The following is a 21,156-nucleotide window of genomic DNA, read 5'->3' on the forward strand; positions in this document are numbered from 1 at the left end:
AATTCATACAAACTCAATTCCAAAGCATTCGCATACATTATATAATACAAAGTTGCTCTATGAGCGCATTACACATCTTATCGCTTAGTCAATGAATAAATGTCCATACCAACTCAAAGTCATAACAGAAATTTATAAAAAAAAAAACCAACAAATTTTTATGAAAACTGCTCAAACATTTTTCTTTTTTTCCCTTGAAAACTAGAAAACTCCCACTTTTTTATAAATAAAAATCCATGTCTAATAAAAAGTAAAATCCAAAAAAAATGTAAAAAATGTCAAGGACAATTGGTGAAGGTGCTTATGAGTTATTGTCAAACATTTTGACGACCGATGAATGGACACTCGGTATACCAGAAAACGTCTCGTAAAGGGAAGTATTAAAAATCAATTGGTCCCAAGTCTCATATGCAATAAAGGCTGCATTGATATATATATACAATATATGTGACTGTATATTACATTAATTTGTAGGATCCTTTACTATAGATAATTTAGCTGATCTGTAACAATAACATCTTCATGCCTTATATTTCATGTACTGTAGTACGCCACTAGATTAAAACTGACGAGAAAAGGTAACACACGGCCAGCGAAAGCTCTTTTTTTTGAGAGCCCAGGTGGTCGTGTGGTCTAGCGGGACGGCTGCATTGCATGCGATTTGGTGTCACGATATCACAGTAGCATGGGTTCGAATCCCGGCGAAGGAAGAACCAAAAATTTGCGAAAGCAAATTTACAGATCTAACATTGTTGGGTTGATGTTTAGACGAGTTGCATATACATTATGTACACAGCCATGTATCACCATCATTGATGGCGATCCGATGGATACATCTGTTGTAGAGTTGTCACTGACTCAGACGTACTTATAAATATAATTATTTTCTGTGACTGTATATTACATTAATTTGTAGGATCCTTTACTACAAATTAATGTAATATACAGCCCAGTAGCCAGTACTTCGGTACTGGCATGAAAATACGGATTTATTGTGTTATTAAAATTTGCTGTTACAAAATATTAGAAATTATTATAAATTAAGGAATGTATCTCCCTCATGCAAAGCTCTGATTCCTTTCACGGATTTGGTTATATTTTTTTTTAGATCTTTTGGATTATAGCTCTTCATCTTTTATATATACTTTGGATTGCAAATATTTTGGCCACGAGCATCACTGAAGAGATATGTATTGTCGAAATGCGCATCTGGTGCAAGAAAAATTGGTACCGTTAATTTTATTACTTCCACTGGGTCGATGCCTCTGCTGGTGGACTATTAGTCCCCGAGGGTATCACCAGCCCAGTAGCCAGAACTTCGGTACTGGCATTAAAATACGGATTTATTGTGTTATTAAAATTTGCTGTTACAAAATATTAGAAATTATTATAAATTAAGGAATGTATCTCCCTCATGCAAAGCTCTGATTCCTTTCACGGATTTGGCTATACTTTTTAGATCTTTTGGATTATAGCTCTTCATCTTTTATATATACTTTGGATTGCAAATATTTTGGCCACGAGCATCACTGAAGAGACATGTATTGTCGAAATGCGCATCTGGTGCAAGAAAAATTGGTACCGTTAATTTTATTACTATAGATAATTTGGCTGATCTGTAACAATAACATCTTCATGCCTTATATATCATGAACTGTAGTACGCTTCTAGATTAAAACTGACGAGGAAAGGTAACACACGGCCAGCGAAAGCTTTTTTTTTGAGAGCCCAGGTGGTCGTGTGGTCTAGCGGGACGGCTGCAGTGCAGGCGATTTGGTGTCACGATATCACAGTAGCATGGGTTCGAATCCCGACGAGGGAAGAACCAAAAATTTGCGAAAACAAATTTACAGATCTAACATTGTTGGGTTGATGTTTAGACGAGTTGTATATATATATATATATATAACATCTCAATGCCTTATATATCATGTACTGTAGTACGCCGCTAGATTAAAACTGACAAGGAAAGGTAACACACGGCCGCTGAAAGCTTTACTTTTGTAGAGCCCAGGTGGTCGTGTGGTCTAGCGGGACGGGCGATTTGGTGTCACGATATCACAGTAGCATGGGTTCGAATCCCGGCGAGGGAAGAACAAAAAATTTGCGAAAGCAAATTTACAGATCTAACATTGTTGGGTTGATGTTTAGACGAGTTGTATATATATATATATAGAGTGGGGTGCTCATTTTCGCCACATCTTTCCATGTTTTCTACAGTTTATGTTCAGGTCTAAATGTTTTTGAAGTATACTGATATTTCTATATGAAGATTACTTCAAATGCAAAATATACTTAAGCTTGAAAACCGGTTTGTTTTAAGAAAATCATCTGAAAAGTTAGATTAAGGGGTGTTTGGAATTTCCGGATGTTTTGTCAATGGGGGACACATATTCGCCGTTTTTACACATCTATTTAAAACCAAATAACCGCAGCTTTTAACAATTTTTATCAAATCAATTGCATTATAGATGAATAGCAGACATTTCAAAGGTATAAGGAATTCAAAATTAGGGCATTCAGTCAAATATTTACTTAGAAATACTTCTTTGAAATCGTGTTTTTTATTCAGGAAATTGTCCGAAAATCGTTGTCCGTTTTTCGGTCATTTTCGGTAGGAGCCGCAATTTTGTCTCAGTTTAAAAAAATATTATATTTGTTATAAAAATATAAAAGAGGGACGAAAGATACCAAAGGGACAGTCAAACTCATAAATCTAAAACAAACTGACAACGCCATGGCTAAAAATGAAAAAGACAAACAGAAAAACAATAGTACACATGACACAACATAGAAAACTAAAGAATAAACAACACGAACCCCACCAAAAACTAGGGGTGATCTCAGGTGCTCCGGAAGGGTAAGCAGATCCTGCTCCACATGCGGCACCCGTCGTGTTGCTTATGTGATTACAAATCCGGTAAATAGTCTTAATTCGGTAGGTCAAATTCATGAAAGGGAAGGGGATTGTAGTTACGACGTGAGGAACATATCCGATATCATTTGTGAAATGGTTATTCCATAACGGTCAACCAACTCGTGATGGCGTCCGTAAAATTTACGAAGGGATGATTTCAACTTCACCATTTGGAACTCTTGATTTAATAGCTTCCTTGTGAGCAGTAACCCTCTATCAAGAAAATCATGATAGGAAATGAAAGCACGGGAATATCGTATCAATTGAGAGATATATACCCCGTATGCAGGTGCTGTTTTATAATTTACGGGTACATTTCTTCCATTTCAGCCATCCTTTGTAGTTTTTACACCTCAAAATCCTTAAACGGCGAAATTGTGTCCCCGGCGAAAATGAGCACCCCACTCTATATATATATATATATATATATATATATATATATTTATGTAGAAACTGGTATATGTCTGAAATTATGATGAGAAAAAAAAAGCAAAAGCAAGAAATAGCGATTTGATTTTTCTCTTTTGAAGTATCTTTTCAGCATTGCTCTCTATGTTACCGTGTAAACATTTTACTTATCTTCATAATTTACTGTTGGTGTATTCAGATACGCGTTAACCAATGGACACAAAGGTTCAGAGAACATCACATTAGTTGATATTGACGTTGATTATACTACCATCGGGAGTTTCGTCAGACTTATTGATAATTTTAATTGTCAGATGTAAGTGCACAAAAAAATCCAACATAACATTGTGTTTATTGAATAATCATATAGAAATTACAAAGACTCTGCTGTAAATCGCAGCCGACTTTGGACATATATAATAATAGCTATGTGCAACATGGAATAAAACAAATTATATTTATGTTTATTTGTCAATGTTTTTTTGGTAAGATGTATATGTATCCTGATTCCCCAAAAAAGGACAGTTTATTATACTATTAACCGGATTTGTTATAAAAAAGGAACACGACGGGTGCCACATGTGGAGCAGGATCTGCTTACCCTTCCAGAGCACCTCAGATCACTCCTAGCTATTGGTGGGGTTCGTGTTGCTTATTCTTTGGTTTTCTATGTTGTGTCATGTTTTCTATTGTTTGTCTGTTTGTCTTCTTTCATTTATAGCCAGGCGTTGTCAGTTTATTTTCGATTTAAATGAGTTTGACTGTCCCTCTGGTATCTTTCGTCCCTCTTTTATTCATTTTAACATTTTGCATACTCGGATTTATGGAACCCTCGATGTAATGATCCAATTGAAGTAATCCAGAATAAATGTTCTTAGACACGAGTGAAAATTTAACATTTTGATTTATACTGTTACATGTAATGCACTAACCCCAATTTTTTTAAAAAGAATATGCCCTACTTTTTAACAATACATGGAACATAAAATATAACTATTTTAGTAATATAAACATGAGAAAATACGAAAAGTTTATGTTTACTTGTCATTTTGAAATTAAACATTTGATGGATTTGAGTTACCGATTAAACATGTAATACTGACAGCCAGAATTAGGTATGCTCATCCATATTTTACCTCACTTACGTCATACATCTATCATATGCAATGTGTGTTTTGAAAATTATAGTTTTGAACTAGTTATTTAATTCATTTTTGTTTAATTCACTCTTGTTTAAATTTTTGATTATTTATCATCTTGATATTTTTTTGTTAGTTGTATTTTTAACCAGTGTATATCACGTAATTTACTGAAGTAGTTGCTACTTGTGAGGCTAGATGTCAACAGACAACCCTCAACCTGTTTAAGTTACTAGTGGACAGATCAGAATAGTCAAGCATACAGTCTGTTCGTTTATTTTGACTTAGGCTACTTTGTGAACAGCTGATCGGATGATGGGGAAAAATAAAAAAATAAAAAAAATAAACAGATAATGAATCGTGTTACTTGTAAAGATTTGATTACACTGATTATCATTTGTTGGACTGTTTTGATTTTCTTTGACTAATTCGATGTCAGTGAACTCAATAAATACCACATACACATAAATTACAATATATCTAAAGTCAATATTAGAAAAATAGATACTTATTTACAAACGAATATACATTTTGAACGAAAACGGTCATTTTGATCAAATCTCGATCTGATAATTCTGAATATTTTTTTGGATATTAAGAACACTGCTTTCAAGACATTTGCAATGCATCATTACTGCATTATTGTTGGTGTTGATTCAGTAATGATCGCTATGCTTGGACTCAACCTTCGCAATTGTTTAAAAAGAAAGTGGGGTTTACGTCTATCAAAAAGTGAATGGGCATACACGTTAATTTTTAAGATCGAGCCGGTAGAGTTGGAAAGTGGATTAAATAGTTATAAAAGGTATCAGGATTATAATTTAGTACGCCAGACGCGCGTTTCGTCTACATAAGACTCATCAGTGACGCTCATATCAAAATATTTATAAAGCCAAACAAGTACAAAGTTGAAGAGCATTGAGGATCCAAAATTCCAAAAAGTTGTGCCAAATACGACTAAGGTAATCTTTGCCTGGGATAAGAAAATCCTTAGTTTTTCGAAAAATTCAAAGTTTTGTAAACAGGAAATTTATAAAAATGACCACATTGTTGATATTCAGTCAGCACCGAAGTGTTGACTACTGGGCTGGTGATACCCTCGGGGACGAAACGTCCACCAGCAGTGGCATCGACCCAGTGGTGTAAATAGTTATCAAAGGTACCAGGATTATAATTTAGTACGCCAGACGCGCGTTTCGTCTACATAAGACTCATCAGTGACGCTCATATCAAAATATTTATAAAGCCAAACAAGTACAAAGTTGAAGAGCATTGAGGATCCAATATTCCAAAAAATTGTGCCAAATACGACTAAGGTAATCTATGCCTGGGATAAGAAAATCCTTAGTTTTTCGAAAAATTCAAAGTTTTGTAAACAGGAAATTTATAAAAATGACCACATTGTTGATATTCATGTCAGCACCGAAGTGTTGACTACTGGGCTGGTGATACCCTCGGGGACGAAACGTCCACCAGCAGTGGCATCGACCCAGTGGTGTTAATAGTTATCAAAGGTACCAGGATTATAATTTAGTACGCCAGACGCGCGTTTCGTCTACATAAGACTCATCAGTGACGCTCATATCAAAATATTTATAAAGCCAAACAAGTACAAAGTTGAAGAGCATTGAAGATCCAAAATTCAAAAAAGTTGTGCCAAATACGGCTAAGGTAATCTATGCCTGGGATAAGAAAATCCTTAGTTTTTCAAAAAATTCAAAGTTTTGTAAACAGGAAATTTATAAATATGACCACATTGTTGATATTCATGTCAGCACCGAAGTGTTGACTACTGGGCTGGTGATACCCTCGGGGACGAAACGTCCACCAGCAGTGGCATTAAACCTAGTTTTACAGCTATCCACAGTGATGATATTATTGATATCTGCTTGATATGATACATAGAAAAACTAAAACTTAAGGAACACTCAAATCAGGAATAATCAAGGAACAGAATTTCCTTCTATTTAATAGTACTAGAGACATCTTTCAGTGATTCTGTGCTTTTGAAATAAACCATCCCTGATATTAATATCTTCAACTTATATTGTTTCTTGAATTATTAACATATGAGTTTAAATTTTATTAAACTGTTAAATGCATATTACTGTTCTCACCTGCCGCAAAGGAAAGTGACGGGATGTATACAAAAAAACCTGATCAGATTCCTGATCTATATCTGATTTTCGGTAGGACTTATAAAAGCGCATTAACAAAAGAATTTTCCCCCGCTTTTAGTGTGTAACCCAGATTTGTTTTCTCTCAATCGATGACTATAAACTATTATTACATTTATTGAGGAAGGTTATGTGTGCAAGCGGAACACATACATGTTTTGTATGTTATGTAGGGATATAGCCAACCTTGGACATTTATAATGAAAACTTTGTGAAACATGAAATAACACCAAGTATATTCATATTTATTTGTCAATGCATTTTTTGTAAGATGTAACCAGGTTCAGCAAAAAAAAAATGTTCTTCATGTAAACATTTGGCATATTTATGGGACCCTCGATGTGACGCCTTAATTAAATTTTTCACGAAATTCGCAATCATCGAATACATTTTGAGGTAAATGAGTGAAATCCTTACTTGAATCACTTGATATTGGTTGAAAATAGAATAGGTTAAACCCTAACCTATTTTTCCTTTAAAACCACATGAAATATTTTATTGTAAACATGAGGAAATACGAAAAGTTAATGTTAACGTGTCATTAAGAAAATAAACATTTGTCGAATTTGAGTTACTAACTGTATATGTCATTTTGATAGCCAGAATTAATTATGCTCGTCCACATTTCACCTCTTATTTACGTCAAATATTTATTGCATGCAATATGTGCTCAATTCATTATTTTAAACCAGTATTTTACTTCAATTTCATTATAACTTTTAGGTTAATTCTCAATTATTTACCATCTTGATAGTTTTTTGTTTGCTTGTTTTTAAAAAGTCTTTAAAACGTATTTACAGAATGATGTGGTTTGTGACTTTGTAAGCCTAGATAGATAGATAGATAGATAATTTTATTAACCAATCATGGTGCCCAAAATTTGATCTAATTACAAACAAGCGCAGAATAGAATGATTTAAGTATATTTAAACTATAAAAAAAAACATGAATACACATTCACACTAAGTAACCTCATTATAAACCATAGTATTGAAAAAACATAAAGTTATGTTGGGTGCCACTGTGACCTGGATAAATTACATATTTTTTTTATAGTCCTATGTCTATGGGAGACTGTGTCACTGATGATTCTAATGTAGACGAAACGCGCGTCTGGCGTATTAAATTATAATCCTGGTACCTTTGAAAACTATCTTAATGGTTCTGACGTGACGAAAAGGAGAAATTTTCTATACTTTGTAATTTGTGAATATGATTGTGTGCATTTTGTCAACATTATTAGATAAGCTATATATGAAAGTAATTCCAATCCTGTATATCATCCAATCAGAAGCCGTACATCATTTTATTCTGAGTACCATCTCAGAGGTAAAATACTTGCCGGCAAAACGTTAACATGCATATAATTGAGCTCTTGTAACCTACATGAGTATATATTGTCTAATCATCTTATTCATCTTCTTACCTGACTATTCTTCTAATACATTATGTCCCAGCCTGTGAAAAACTCAAAAAATTCGAAAAATTCAAAGTTTTGTAAACAGGAAATTTATAAAAATGAACACATTGTTGATATTCATATCAGCACCGAAGTGTTGACTACTGGGCTGGTGATACCCTCGGGGACGAAACGTCCACCAGCAGTGGCATCGACCCAGTGGTGTAAATAGTTATCAAAGGTACCAGGATTATAATTTAGTACGCCAGACGCGCGTTTCGTCTACATAAGACTCATCAGTGACGCTCATATCAAAATATTTATAAAGCCAAACAAGTACAAAGTTGAAGAGCATTGAGGATCCAATATTCCAAAAAGTTGTGCCAAATACGACTAAGGTAATCTATGCCTGGGATAAGAAAATCCTTAGTTTTTCGAAAAATTCAAAGTTTTGTAAACAGGAAATTTATAAAAATGACCACATTGTTGATATTCATGTCAGCACCGAAGTGTTGACTACTGGGCTGGTGATACCCTCGGGGACGAAACGTCCACCAGCAGTGGCATCGACCCAGTCGTGTTAATAGTTATCAAAGGTACCAGGATTATAATTTAGTACGCCAGACGCGTGTTTCGTCTACATAAGACTCATCAGTGACGCTCATATCAAAATATTTATAAAGCCAAACAAGTACAAAGTTGAAGAGCATTGAGGATCCAAAATTCAAAAAAGTTGTGCCAAATACGGCTAAGGTAATCTATGCCTGGGATAAGAAAATCCTTAGTTTTTCAAAAAATTCAAAGTTTTGTAAACAGGAAATTTATAAATATGACCACATTGTTGATATTCATGTCAGCACCGAAGTGTTGACTACTGGGCTGGTGATACCCTCGGGGACGAAACGTCCACCAGCAGTGGCATCGACCCAGTGGTGTAAATAGTTATCAAAGGTACCAGGATTATAATTTAGTACGCCAGACGCGCGTTTCGTCTACATAAGACTCATCAGTGACGCTCATATCAAAATATTTATAAAGCAAAACAAGTACAAAGTTGAAGAGCAATGAGGATTCAAAATTCAAAAATGTTGTGCCAAATACGGCTAAGGTAATCTATGCCTGGGATAACAAAATCCTTAGTTTTTCGAAAAATTCAAAGTTTTGTAAACAGGAAATTTATAAAAATGAACACATTGTTGATATTCATATCAGCACCGATGTGTTGACTACTGGGCTGGTGATACCCTCGGGGACGAAACGTCCACCAGCAGTGGCATTAAACCTAGTTTTACAGCTATCCACAGTGATGATATTATTGATATCTGCTTGATATGATACATAGAACAACTAAAACTTAAGGAACACTCAAATCAGGAATAATCAAGGAACAGAATTTCCTTCTATTTAATAGTACTAGAGACATCTTTCAGTGATTCTGTGCTTTTGAAAAAAAAAAAAAAACATTTACTAATTTTTTTCACCGGTATAAGGAAATAATTCGTAAATATAACTCAACATGCAGACATCTTATACGTTCATGTATTTCACATCCAAAATTTTATGGAAATATTCTTTATAAAGCACAAAAATGTCAGTATTCTCCTCAGAAACTAACAAAACCTTTAAATAGACTTATTAAAAGGGGATATAGTTACGATACTGTTGTCAGGTCATTAAAGATTGCATATTTTGGCTTTAACATTGATTCACTGATAGGGTCTTTGCATCGGAACTAAACACATTTATTTCTAAAAAAAACAGTTGTTGGCATGACACGGGTTATGTTCTTCTCATATATTTTATGATAGTATGATACTAAACCCCTAACGGGAGGGATTGTACCTGATATTCATATGATGAAGACATAATCTTTCAATCAGTTTAATTGAGGTCTGGAGCTGGCATGTCAGTTAACTGCTAGTAGTCTGTTGTTATTTATGTATTATTGTCATTTTATTTATTTTCTTTTGTTACATCTTTTGACATCAGACTCGGACTTCTCTTGAACTGAATTTTAATGTGCGTATTGTTATTCTTTTACTTTTCTACATTGGCTAGAGGTATAGGGGGAGGGTTGAGATCTCATAAACATGTTTAACCCCGCCGCAATTTTGCGCCTGTCCCAAGTCAGGAGCCTCTGGCCTTTGTTAGTCTTGTATGATTTTAAATTTTAGTTTCTTGTGTATAATTCGGAGTTTAGTATGACGTCCATTGTCACTGTACTATTATGCATATTTTAGGGGCCAGCTGAAGGACACCTACGGGTGCGGGAATTCTCGCTACATTGAAGACCCATTGGTTGCCTTCGGCTGTTGTTTGCTCTATGGTCGGGTGCTTGTCGCTTTTACATATTCACCATTTCCTTTCTCAATTTCATCCCTGATATTAATATCTTCAACTTATATTGTTTCTTGAATTATTAACATATGAGTTTAAATTTTATCAAACTGTTAAATGCATATTACTGTTCTCATCTGCCGCAAAGGAAAGTGACGGGATGTATACAAAAAAACCTGATCAGATTCCTGATCTATATCTAATTTTCGGTAGGACTTATAAAAGCGTATTAACAAAAGAATTTTCCCCCGCTTTTAGTGTGTAACCCAGATTTGTTTTCTCTCAATCGATGACTATAAACTATTATTACATTTATTGAGGAAGGTTATGTGTGCAAGCGGAACACATACATGTTTTGTATGTTATGTAGGGATATAGCCGACCTTGGACATTTATAATGAAAACTTTGTGAAACATGAAATAACACCAAGTATATTCATATTTATTTGTCAATGCTTTTTTTGTAAGATGTAACCAGGTTCAGCAAAAAAAAATGTTCTTCATGTAAACATTTGGCATATTTATGGGACCCTCGATGTGACGCCTTAATTAAATTTTTCATGAAATTCGCAATCATCGAATACATTTTGAGGTAAATGAGTGAAATCCTTACTTGAATCACTTGATATTGGTTGAAAATAGAATATGTTAAACCCTAACCTATTTTTCCTTTAAAACCACATGAAATATTTTATTGTAAACATGAGGAAATACGAAAAGTTTATGTTAACGTGTCATTAAGAAAATAAACATTTGTCGAATTTGAGTTACTAATTGTATATGTCATTTTGATAGCCAGAATTAATTATGCTCGTCCACATTTCACCTCTTATTTACGTCAAATATTTATTGCATGCAATATGTGCTCAATTCATTATTTTAAACCAGTATTTTACTTCAATTTCATTATAACTTTTAGGTTAATTCTCAATTATTTACCATCTTGATAGTTTTTTGTTTGCTTGTTTTTAAAAAGTCTTTAAAACGTATTTACAGAATGATGTGGTTTGTGACTTTGTGAGCCTAGATAGATAGATAGATAGATAATTTTATTAACCAATCATGGTGCCCAAAATTTGATCTAATTACAAACAAGCGAATAGAATGATTTAAGTACATTTAAACTATAAAAAAAAACATGAATACACATTCACACTAAGTAACCTCATTATAAACCATAGTATTGAAAATACATAAAGTTATTTTGGGTGCCACTGTGACCTGGATAAATTACATATTTTTTTATAGTCCTAGGTCTATGGGAGACTGTGTCACTGATGATTCTAATGTAGACGAAACGCGCGTCTGGCGTACTAAATTATAATCCTGGTACCTTTGAAAACTATCTTAATGGTTCTGACGTGACGAAAAGAAGAAATTTTCTATACTTTGTAATTTGTGAATATGATTGTGTGCATTTTGTCAACATTATTAGATAAGCTATATATTAAAGTAATTCCAATCCTGTATATCATCCAATCAGAAGCCGTACATCATTTTATTCTGAGTACCATCTCAGAGGTAAAATACTTGCCGGCAAAACGTTAACATGCATATAATTGAGCTCTTGTAACCTACATGAGTATATATTGTCTAATCATCTTATTCATCTTCTTACCTGACTATTCTTCTAATACATTATGTCCCAGCCTGTGATAAGAGCGACAACTCCGAGTAAATTTCGTGGATCGAGCCGGTTACATTTTCCAAGTTGTTGAAATTATTGGTTTTGATGTTAATCCAAACAAACTTCAAACCTTAGGGAATATTTTTACATGATAAGTAGGTTTCCAAAACAAAATTTAGAAAATGAGAAAATAGAGGGGCCACAGCAGTTTATTATCGTACATTGCCCTTTCTTTTCGTAATTTATTCAGAGTTTACAAAATCACAACGTGTACGATAAGAACATTAAAGAGTGTAAATATAAATCTGCTCATCTTATTTGTCGAATTTTTTAACATAACAAGCTAAGAAGATAATACGCATAAATTCTAATATGAACAAGAGCGGGTCCGTAAAAATTTATACAGGAATTTATTTAAGTACAAAGGGGAATTTGAAGAGTGATCAAGGACATGTTATCTTTAAACAATACTCGAGGGATATGTTTTTCATTCACAGTTCCTGTTTTCTTGACACCATGAGTAATTAAAGTAAAACAACAAAAACACCAAACTCAAAGAATAATTCAAAACGAAAAGCCCCTAATCAAATGACAAAATCAACACAATAAACAAATGGAAAACAACTATCATATGTCTGACATAGTACAGGCATTTCCTTATTTAGAAAATGAAAAATCAAACCTGGTTTTATAGATAGCTAAAACACTCACTATACCAGTTTGCAGAATACAACGTCCTTTTTTAATATATGGATCTATATGGTAGTAATTAAATATGCTTATATCAACATAGAAACCAAAATTTCACGCATAATAGTCTTTTGATTTAATCATGTTAATCAAATAGGAAAAAGCTGTATTTGAAAAAGTGCAATTTATATATAAAAAAAAAACATTGAGAGAAGTTGTGCTTTTTGGGGGGAAGGTGTGTGGCTGGAGGTCTAAATTGTAAATACTATAAGGAATCTATCCTTTTCTGTCATATTGAGGTTTTTTTTCCAAAAGACTAGTGCCTTATGAATCAAATTTAAAAAATACCTGTACAGAACAAAACATTGGTTTCTTTCCCCCTTACTTATATTCCCTATAAAAAAATGTTCGTTGTTAGAATTAAGTACAAAGAACTTCTGAAGGATTTGCCTTCAACTGCAATTATATTGTATGCTGGCGAAACAAAACTATCCATAGCCGCTGCATGTTTATGCACCTGTCCTGATTGATTCAGGGGCCTGTCGTTCAGCAGTTATAGTTTGTTGATATGGGTCATTGGTATTTTCCCGTTTGGATATATAAATTAGATAGTTGGTTTTCCTGTTCGAATTGTGTACACTAATAATTTTAGGGTCCCTTATAGCTTGCTGTTTGGTCTTGATCAAAGCCCTGTGTAAAAGGCCGTACTTTGACCTGTGTTTGATATTTTCAGGTTGGGAACAATCCTCCCTCAGACAAGGGGTCATTTTACTGTTGTAGAAAAGGAAATAGAAATACCAAGGATTTGTATAGTGCTACTATACAAAACCTTTGAAAACTTTGAATTTTTTACTCAAAAAGAGGAGAAATACATCAAACTTTAAACAACTTTTCTAAAAGAGGGGTCCACTTATTTTGAATAATATTAAACTGTTAAAGTAGATGTGTTAACATGGTTTAAGTCCAGGAATATTACAAAATTCTTGGACATGTTTTGACCATTTAATACAAGTTAGATATATAGTTCTTTGGGAAAATATGTGCCCTTTTGAACTAAAAGTAAAGTGTTTTTTACAAAGAAATATATTCTAACTTATATTGACCCCTCATAAAAGGGATATTTATAACATTAAGGAGTTGTTCCCAACCTGATTATGACTTAGATGGAAAATTGTCTCATTGTCAGTCACACATTCATAGACCAGATTTAATTATATAGTTATTTCTTGGTAAACAGGGAAAAATTACTTCATAAATTAAAGAAATGTTAAAGTACAAGTGATAAATCAAGTTTTAATATCGTCAAAACCTGCTATTTTATGTTTACAAAAAAAAATATAATCGCTCGCCTTTACTTTTCAAGCTTCGCCTCAAAAATAAAATTTGCAAATTAAATATTTTTTTATTAAAATTTTCAAATCGCTTGCTCGCCCCAATTTTAGGAGTTCAAAATTCCGTAGAACAAGAAATCAAATTGGTGTGGCCTAAAAAGAACCTGACAAAATCAGACGCTATCAAGAATTTTTTTGTCATATACTGACAGCTTTTTAAAGTTCCGCTGTATTACTAAATTTGCGCTAGTTACCCAAAACAATCTTAATAGATTAATGTGACAATAAGAAAGATCCACCAGTCAAAACTGGGCAAACATACATCACAGACATATAATTAATACAAATAGATCAAACAACGCAAATAAAAGGGTGTTGTAGTCAGTCCCTCAGTATGTCCGAAAATGAATTTTAAATATTTCTTGAGAATAAGGGGGACTTTATTATATATATTAAACCGTAACATATGGAAAAAAAACCTTTATGATTAACTTCATTAAACTGATACTGGTAAGTATTTTGAGATATGATATTGGCTTCATCTTTAGTTTCTTCTGCGAAATTCATCGCTTGACTCTAAATGTTGTATTTCTTATACCCGTCCATATTGACAACTGCATACATGTACAAGGAGCATGATGTATATTTTTGTAATAAGAATGCACGAAACGGTCAACATTGACTTGCCGATCAGCACATGGATTTAATGGGAATATGCAAAACAGCAACTTTGACATTTGTAAATTCTACTCACTTGTCAAAGTTTGAACAGAGATAGCAAAAATAAGGTTACTATTGGAGTTTCATGTAAAAAAATTCTTTCAAATCATGGTTTGATATTGTCAATAAATATGCTATCCGTTCTTTTTCATTTAATTATCAATTATAACAAACATAGAGTAAATAATTTTGCGTAAGTTAATTATACACCTCAGGCTACGGCGTGCCTGGATCAGGGTTGCTTATCCAGACACACCTATCCCTCGGTGAACTAACTATTACTGATAACATTTTTGGTGAACTGAAAACATATGATTTGATTTATTGATAACTTTCTACTTCACATTCAGCACTCTTTGACTATTTCGTGGCGGAAAGTCCCACAGACCTTCGATATGGAAACTGACAAATCCAGTCAATTAAGATTGGAGTCGAACTTGCCACATATGGGACTCAACTCACATTCTCACTGTTGACAGGCTAGTGATACAATAGCTTGGCTAGTTATACCACTCAACCGAGGCCCCTTTATATGCTATATATGGGATATGAATATTTATTTTTTCAAGATTTTCACAATTACTTATAATGAAATGAAGACTTGTGACATGTCCCTTTTATTCCAAACTTAAGGCATCTTTACGATTTTTTGCAATGCAATGTACTCTATTTATTGTATAGAAGATGGTGAACTGAAACATTTTCCAGATACTAGGCGTGGCATAACTCCCTAAGGGTAAAACCTCAGTTGCACATACAAGGTATTGACATGGCAAGCAAGGATATATATGGCTTAGAGTAGGACAAAAAAGACCAATTATATAACCTTACAGTTCAAATGTCAAGTTCAGAGGTACTTTTTCATTGTTCTGAGGTGCAGTAGAAAGATAACAGTGAATACAAAATTAAAGAGAATTAAAAACAAAAATTTCCAAATATGTTTGCAAAGACAAAAGGGTTTAAAAGTACAGTTATTATCTTTATTAATATAAGATCAAAACCAATGCAATTTTGGCGATTATTTCAACTAAAACTTTATCGATTTAAACAGCGTCACCTTTATATCAAATTTTGCCTTAGATGAAAAGTTTGTAATCAACACTATTCAGCACAAAATGGATCTTTTGTTGTCATCTTAAAACATAAGAATCAATCTCTTAATAATTTTAAACTTAGATATATTAAGTGACGGAAATATTAAGTGACGGAAGGCAAAATGTTTAAATGTTCCAACGAAATAAAGATATTTAGAATATTCACAAATATTCCAAAGTTTCAGCACTTGAGGGATTAGAAAAGAAGTATACGCTGTTCTCTCTCAATTTTACATATAGATTTTAAGTGTTTACTAATAGTATCAGTTTAAGTGAAATACCTGATGTAAACCAAAGATAAATACTATAGTTTCTAAGAGAGTTTTTGCTGTTGCAGTTTGCCATTAATCTAATGGATGTAATTTTTTGATATTTTCAAAGGAAAACCTAAGTTTCACCATTATCTACCTAGTGTTAAATTTTTCATACACGCATATTTTACTGTAAAAAGTAAATTCACAATTATACTGAACTCAGAGGAAAATTCAGAAAGGAAAGTCCCTAATCAAATGGCAAAATCAAAAGTTCAAACACATCAAACGCATAGATAACGACTGTCATATTCCTGACTTGGTATAATGTAATGTTTTCTTTAAGTGTGTATTAATATTCTAGAACCAGACATATGCCTTAGAAAATATGATGTTTTTGTAATGTTTATTAATCCCTAAACGGGTAAACCAATTGTATCTTAAAAGAACTGGTTGGAGTTCAATGATATCAGTTTGTAAGGTAACCTAACAGCATATGAACATGATGAATGTATGCCGAAAATAAGGTTGTGAAATACTGTGAAGAAAAAGTTTAGTATTGCTTGAATTGCAACCTTTAGAAATTATAACATTGCCTGTCAGTTATATCCACTCTGTACCTTGTGACCTTGTGAAGCTGAACAAATTGACATGAAACACTCCTGTTTTAACAATTCATGAAAGTCATATAAAAGGAGTTGATTTTCATTTGTAAGGCTGTGTTGAATTTTCAAGACACTCAAATGATGAATATTTGCATACGACCATGATGAGAACCTACGATATTTTGCCACGGCTAGTGGAGTTTTCATTCCCCGATGGTATCACCCTTTCGGTAGACTGTACTTTTGTGTGAACAGGAGCTATCATTGATATAGTCATAAATTCTATTTAGTAGCTGTTTACAAAATTTTGAATTTTTGAAATACTAAGTAAGCTCATAGATACCAGGATTAAATTTTGTATTTAAGCCGAAAACGCGGCTTTTCTACCCTAGGAATAGATTACGTTAGCTGTATTTTGCAATACTTTAAAAAAAATTGTTTCCAATGCTTTCAACTTCGTGCTTTATTTTTCTTTTACTTCTTTCGATTCGTGCGTCACTGAGGGGTCTTTTGAAGAAAAAACACGCGTCTGGCAAAAATACAAAATTTCAATCCTGGTATCTATGATATAAGTTTATTTTATCAATTGATAATTATTTAACGAATTTAAACATATTAAGCATATCCTTAACTATAAAATTACACTAAACGACAGTAGCTTTATTAATTGGTAGCGAAAGTGGCACAAACCTGCCTTCGGTGTCTTTTCTTAGTCTAGTGTGTCATATTTCTGTTATTAGTTTACATGTACTAGTTTATCAGTTGACACATGAAGTTTCTTAGTCTTCTCAATATAGGTCTAGAACCATTAACCGTTGCACTCTAAATTAAGAATATAAAATTGGTTTTGCTTCAAAGACATTTTTGTTCCGAAATCAAGGACACCATACAGCGATTACTTCATGTCCACTTACGTATAGATATCTTGTAACGAAATCCAGAATATTCGGTAACTGCTCCCCGATCTTCAGACTCAAATTATATACCAAGTTCCTTGCAAGGCCGATTTGCATTTACTAGGTAAAAAGCTTCATTAAAGGTTTTGTAACGTATTGAAAGTAAAATGATTGTTTGTATAACATTTATATTATATACATGTTTTTACACATAGTAACAAAGCGTGATAATATGAATTCACTCATGTAAAATATCCTCTGGTTTCTGAAAGATGTTCATATATATGAAAAATGAATTCGTATTCTGATAGTATATATTACTTTAAGATGCTCATCAACGTGAAATTCTTAAACAGATGTACATTTTTTACATCGGCATAATATTAACAAATGGGAACTTTGTAGAGAACAGGACAAGAACCATTCAAGTCATTTAGTATAACATATGAAGACTTAAGTGTATGCAGAAGTATAGAAACGAGGTAAAACATAGACAGAAAATACCATAAGCAGAACAAAACGACGAAAAAACAAACAACTATATATTATAAATTGTAAAGTGTTCATATAAATATATAACTATAAGCAAATGTATCCTACTCATTTTTTTTATGAAAAAATAAAGTTCGATTGAAATCAAGTTGTGTATATCCGTAATTCTTATTATTCAAATTACGTTCGTGATTTTTTTAAGACAGTTGAATATGTCGATCTAAAAGGAAAGCATCTTCAATGAAAGCAGACATCTTTATTGTTTGTCATAGAAATTTATTTTTTTCCTTTCCAGATTGAATTTAAATACATTCTTGTAATACTAGTCATTTTCTTACTAACCGGAAAAAATATCATATAACTATACTTGAATGGTGCAAAACATATTAAAATATAGATTTCTTAAAAATGTCCGTAATTTGCGTGTTATCTCGCTCCGATGAACATGAAAACATAGAAAGAAATGAACCAAATTAAGATTTGGAATCATTTTTGGATGAGTTTTGGTATGTGAACATTATAAAGCAGTCACAAAGGGTTAGTATTTACTCAATTTGTTTTCTTGTTTTGTTTAATTGTCATGAAATGCATTCCATTATTGACAAAATAAAAATCTATTATTGAGTTCAATTTAACTTTCATTAATAGTAATAAACGTTTTCATGCTAATTTAATCAATCATTTAACGTGTAATGAAATGATAATGATCCTTTACAGTGTATGTACTAGTTTTGTAACTTTTATATATATATATTATAATACATTTTGTTTGGCCCAGCAAAAATGTAGTCAGGGCTTTAGAGTTTACCCTTGTTCGTCATTCCGTCATTCTGTCATTCCGTCATTCCGTCTTTCCGTCTTTCTGTCATTCCGTCATTCCGTCATTCCGTCTTTCTGTAATTCCGTCATTCCGTCATTCCTCAACAAACCATTATACGGATTTTTTCTGAAAGCCTTCAGATATTGGGCTGAATTTTGGTATGTGAGTTAGCCATGATGAGTTACAGATCAAGTTTAAGTTTCGTTCTGCTCCGCTAATTTTTGCCGATATGACAGGCTTTGGACTTTGAAAAATTGTTGAAAATCACAGTTATACGGAATTTTTTTTCTAAACGCCTTCAGAAGTTTGGCTGACATCTAGTTACTTGAAGAGTATTACTCTATTTTCATTATCGATTCTTGCAGTTTACCTGACAAAATGTTGTGTGTGTCTCTCTGTGTGTACGTATGTGTGTGTAATATTATTCTTGTAATTCTAGTTATTGAATATTCCAAATATCAAACGTTTGTTAGTAAATAAATATCTTTAATGTCAGTAAACATACAACATATTGAAAGCTCAGTCGTTATCAATATGAAGAAGTTGGGTATCCGTTCCAATGAGACAACTATCCACCAGAGACAACATGATTTGACTGTAAAGAGTGATAGAGTAAAGTACGGCTAACAACATTTGGTAAGTATTAAAAGACCCCAACATAAATGTAATAGTTTGATAACAAATTTATTCATAGTATGACAAAAGATATACAAATATGACAGACAACAGACAACGATAACCACTGAATTGCAGACTCCTGAATAAGGACAGGAATATACAGTTTTTGCGAGCGCTTAACTCCCTAGTCACAGCTTTATGAAAGTACTTCATATGAACAAATGTAAAACAGAGTTGAACAAGAGCCGTCAGATCGGAACAAAAAGTACTACATATTTATTGAGGATAAGAGATAAAGTACACAAAGAACCGATCCAAAAATAAAATACTTCTTTCATTTAACAATTGGTCAATATTTAACCTGATAATCGATATAATATCAGTACACACACTTCCTTAGTTAAGTGTAGTTTAGTTTAGTTGAACATTGAAAAAATTAATACTAAAATTTGAACTTTCATTCATTTTCGTAAAACTGTTTTCATTATCCCATATTTCGCTTAAAGTAAAACACAAATATTTCATTTGGGAATGTTCCCCCAGAGGTACACTGTCTTTCTTTTAAATTATACACTCTACCACAAGATAAGTTCTATAAGAATCAGCTTTTAGGTACATGTATCATTTTCATAGAAAGTAAAAGCGTTTCGTGAAAGTTAACATCTTATCTAATGTGTAAGCTGCATTTTGTAAAATTTTAAATTTATTCAAATTAATGCAAAGATTCATATTACGAAAGAAGAGCTCTCAAATAATCATATATATAATATAGAATGCTCTTGTCTTCATTAGCATAAACCAAGTATTAATTTTGTTGTAAAATTGACTGATTTATTGGTCGTAATGATTTCAAGATATACAGCGTAGTTCTTGGTTTTTATGAGGTTTATATTACCCAACTTCCTTGTTATGATAGAAATTGCAAACACAATTTCTTCTTATTTAACGCTGCTTACAGGAAACAGAAATTTATAAAAAAAAAAAAAAGAGTCAAGTAAATGACGTTAATTTCGGTCAAGCACATTGTTCAACCTTTAAATAAATGTCCTGTATTTCCATTTTACGCATTTTAATATAATTGGTATACGTTTATGAGAGACCAATCGCACAGCACTGAAGCAAAACTATATCAAGCCGTCAGAAGCTTATATATCGATATATGTACTGTAGAGCATATTTTATACCAATGTTCCAATCAGTACATGAAGACTAGCATTTGACGGTATCCAAACAACAATTTATCATTCCGTTATCCTACAAAATCCAAAAATTGAACCAATGGCATGTATGGTATATCCTTAATGAACAATTTTAAATGACTACTCCTGCACTGCGACAACAACTTGATGATGAAAATACCAATGTTACATTTAAAAGTAAACATAAAGTCTTCTATTATAGGTTGCACTTTGTAAATACAGCTGTTTTTCAAACCACGCCTCTTTTGGGGAGATTTAGAATATTCATAGAAAATTAATTTTGTTTACATAATGGTTCCCAGTTATGCTCTCTGTGTTCCATCTCATAGAGACATAACTTGGGGATGTAACCAGTTAACATATATGTGCATATTGTTTACATTGAAATATGTGGTAACCCTTCATTCGAGGTAGGGGTAGTTAAGAAAATTAGTGG

The 21,156-nt window shown here is 32.8% G+C and overlaps 1 protein-coding gene across 3 annotated transcripts in view; it reads left to right on the forward strand.

The window, feature by feature from the left end:
* Nucleotides 1–18,484: 18,484 nt before the first annotated feature.
* LOC139527010 (VWFA and cache domain-containing protein 1-like) overlaps nt 18,485–21,156 on the forward strand; it is a 63,421-nt gene continuing 60,749 nt past the window's right edge. For all 3 annotated transcript variants that reach the window (XM_071322268.1, XM_071322251.1, XM_071322292.1), the window contains exon 1: nt 18,485–18,620. The gene's annotated coding sequence lies outside the window, so the exon portion shown is untranslated. The remainder of the gene's footprint in view (nt 18,621–21,156) is intronic.

This window comes from Mytilus edulis, chromosome 1 (assembly GCF_963676685.1).
Source record: "Mytilus edulis chromosome 1, xbMytEdul2.2, whole genome shotgun sequence".
Classification (NCBI taxonomy): Eukaryota; Metazoa; Mollusca; class Bivalvia; order Mytilida; family Mytilidae; genus Mytilus; species Mytilus edulis.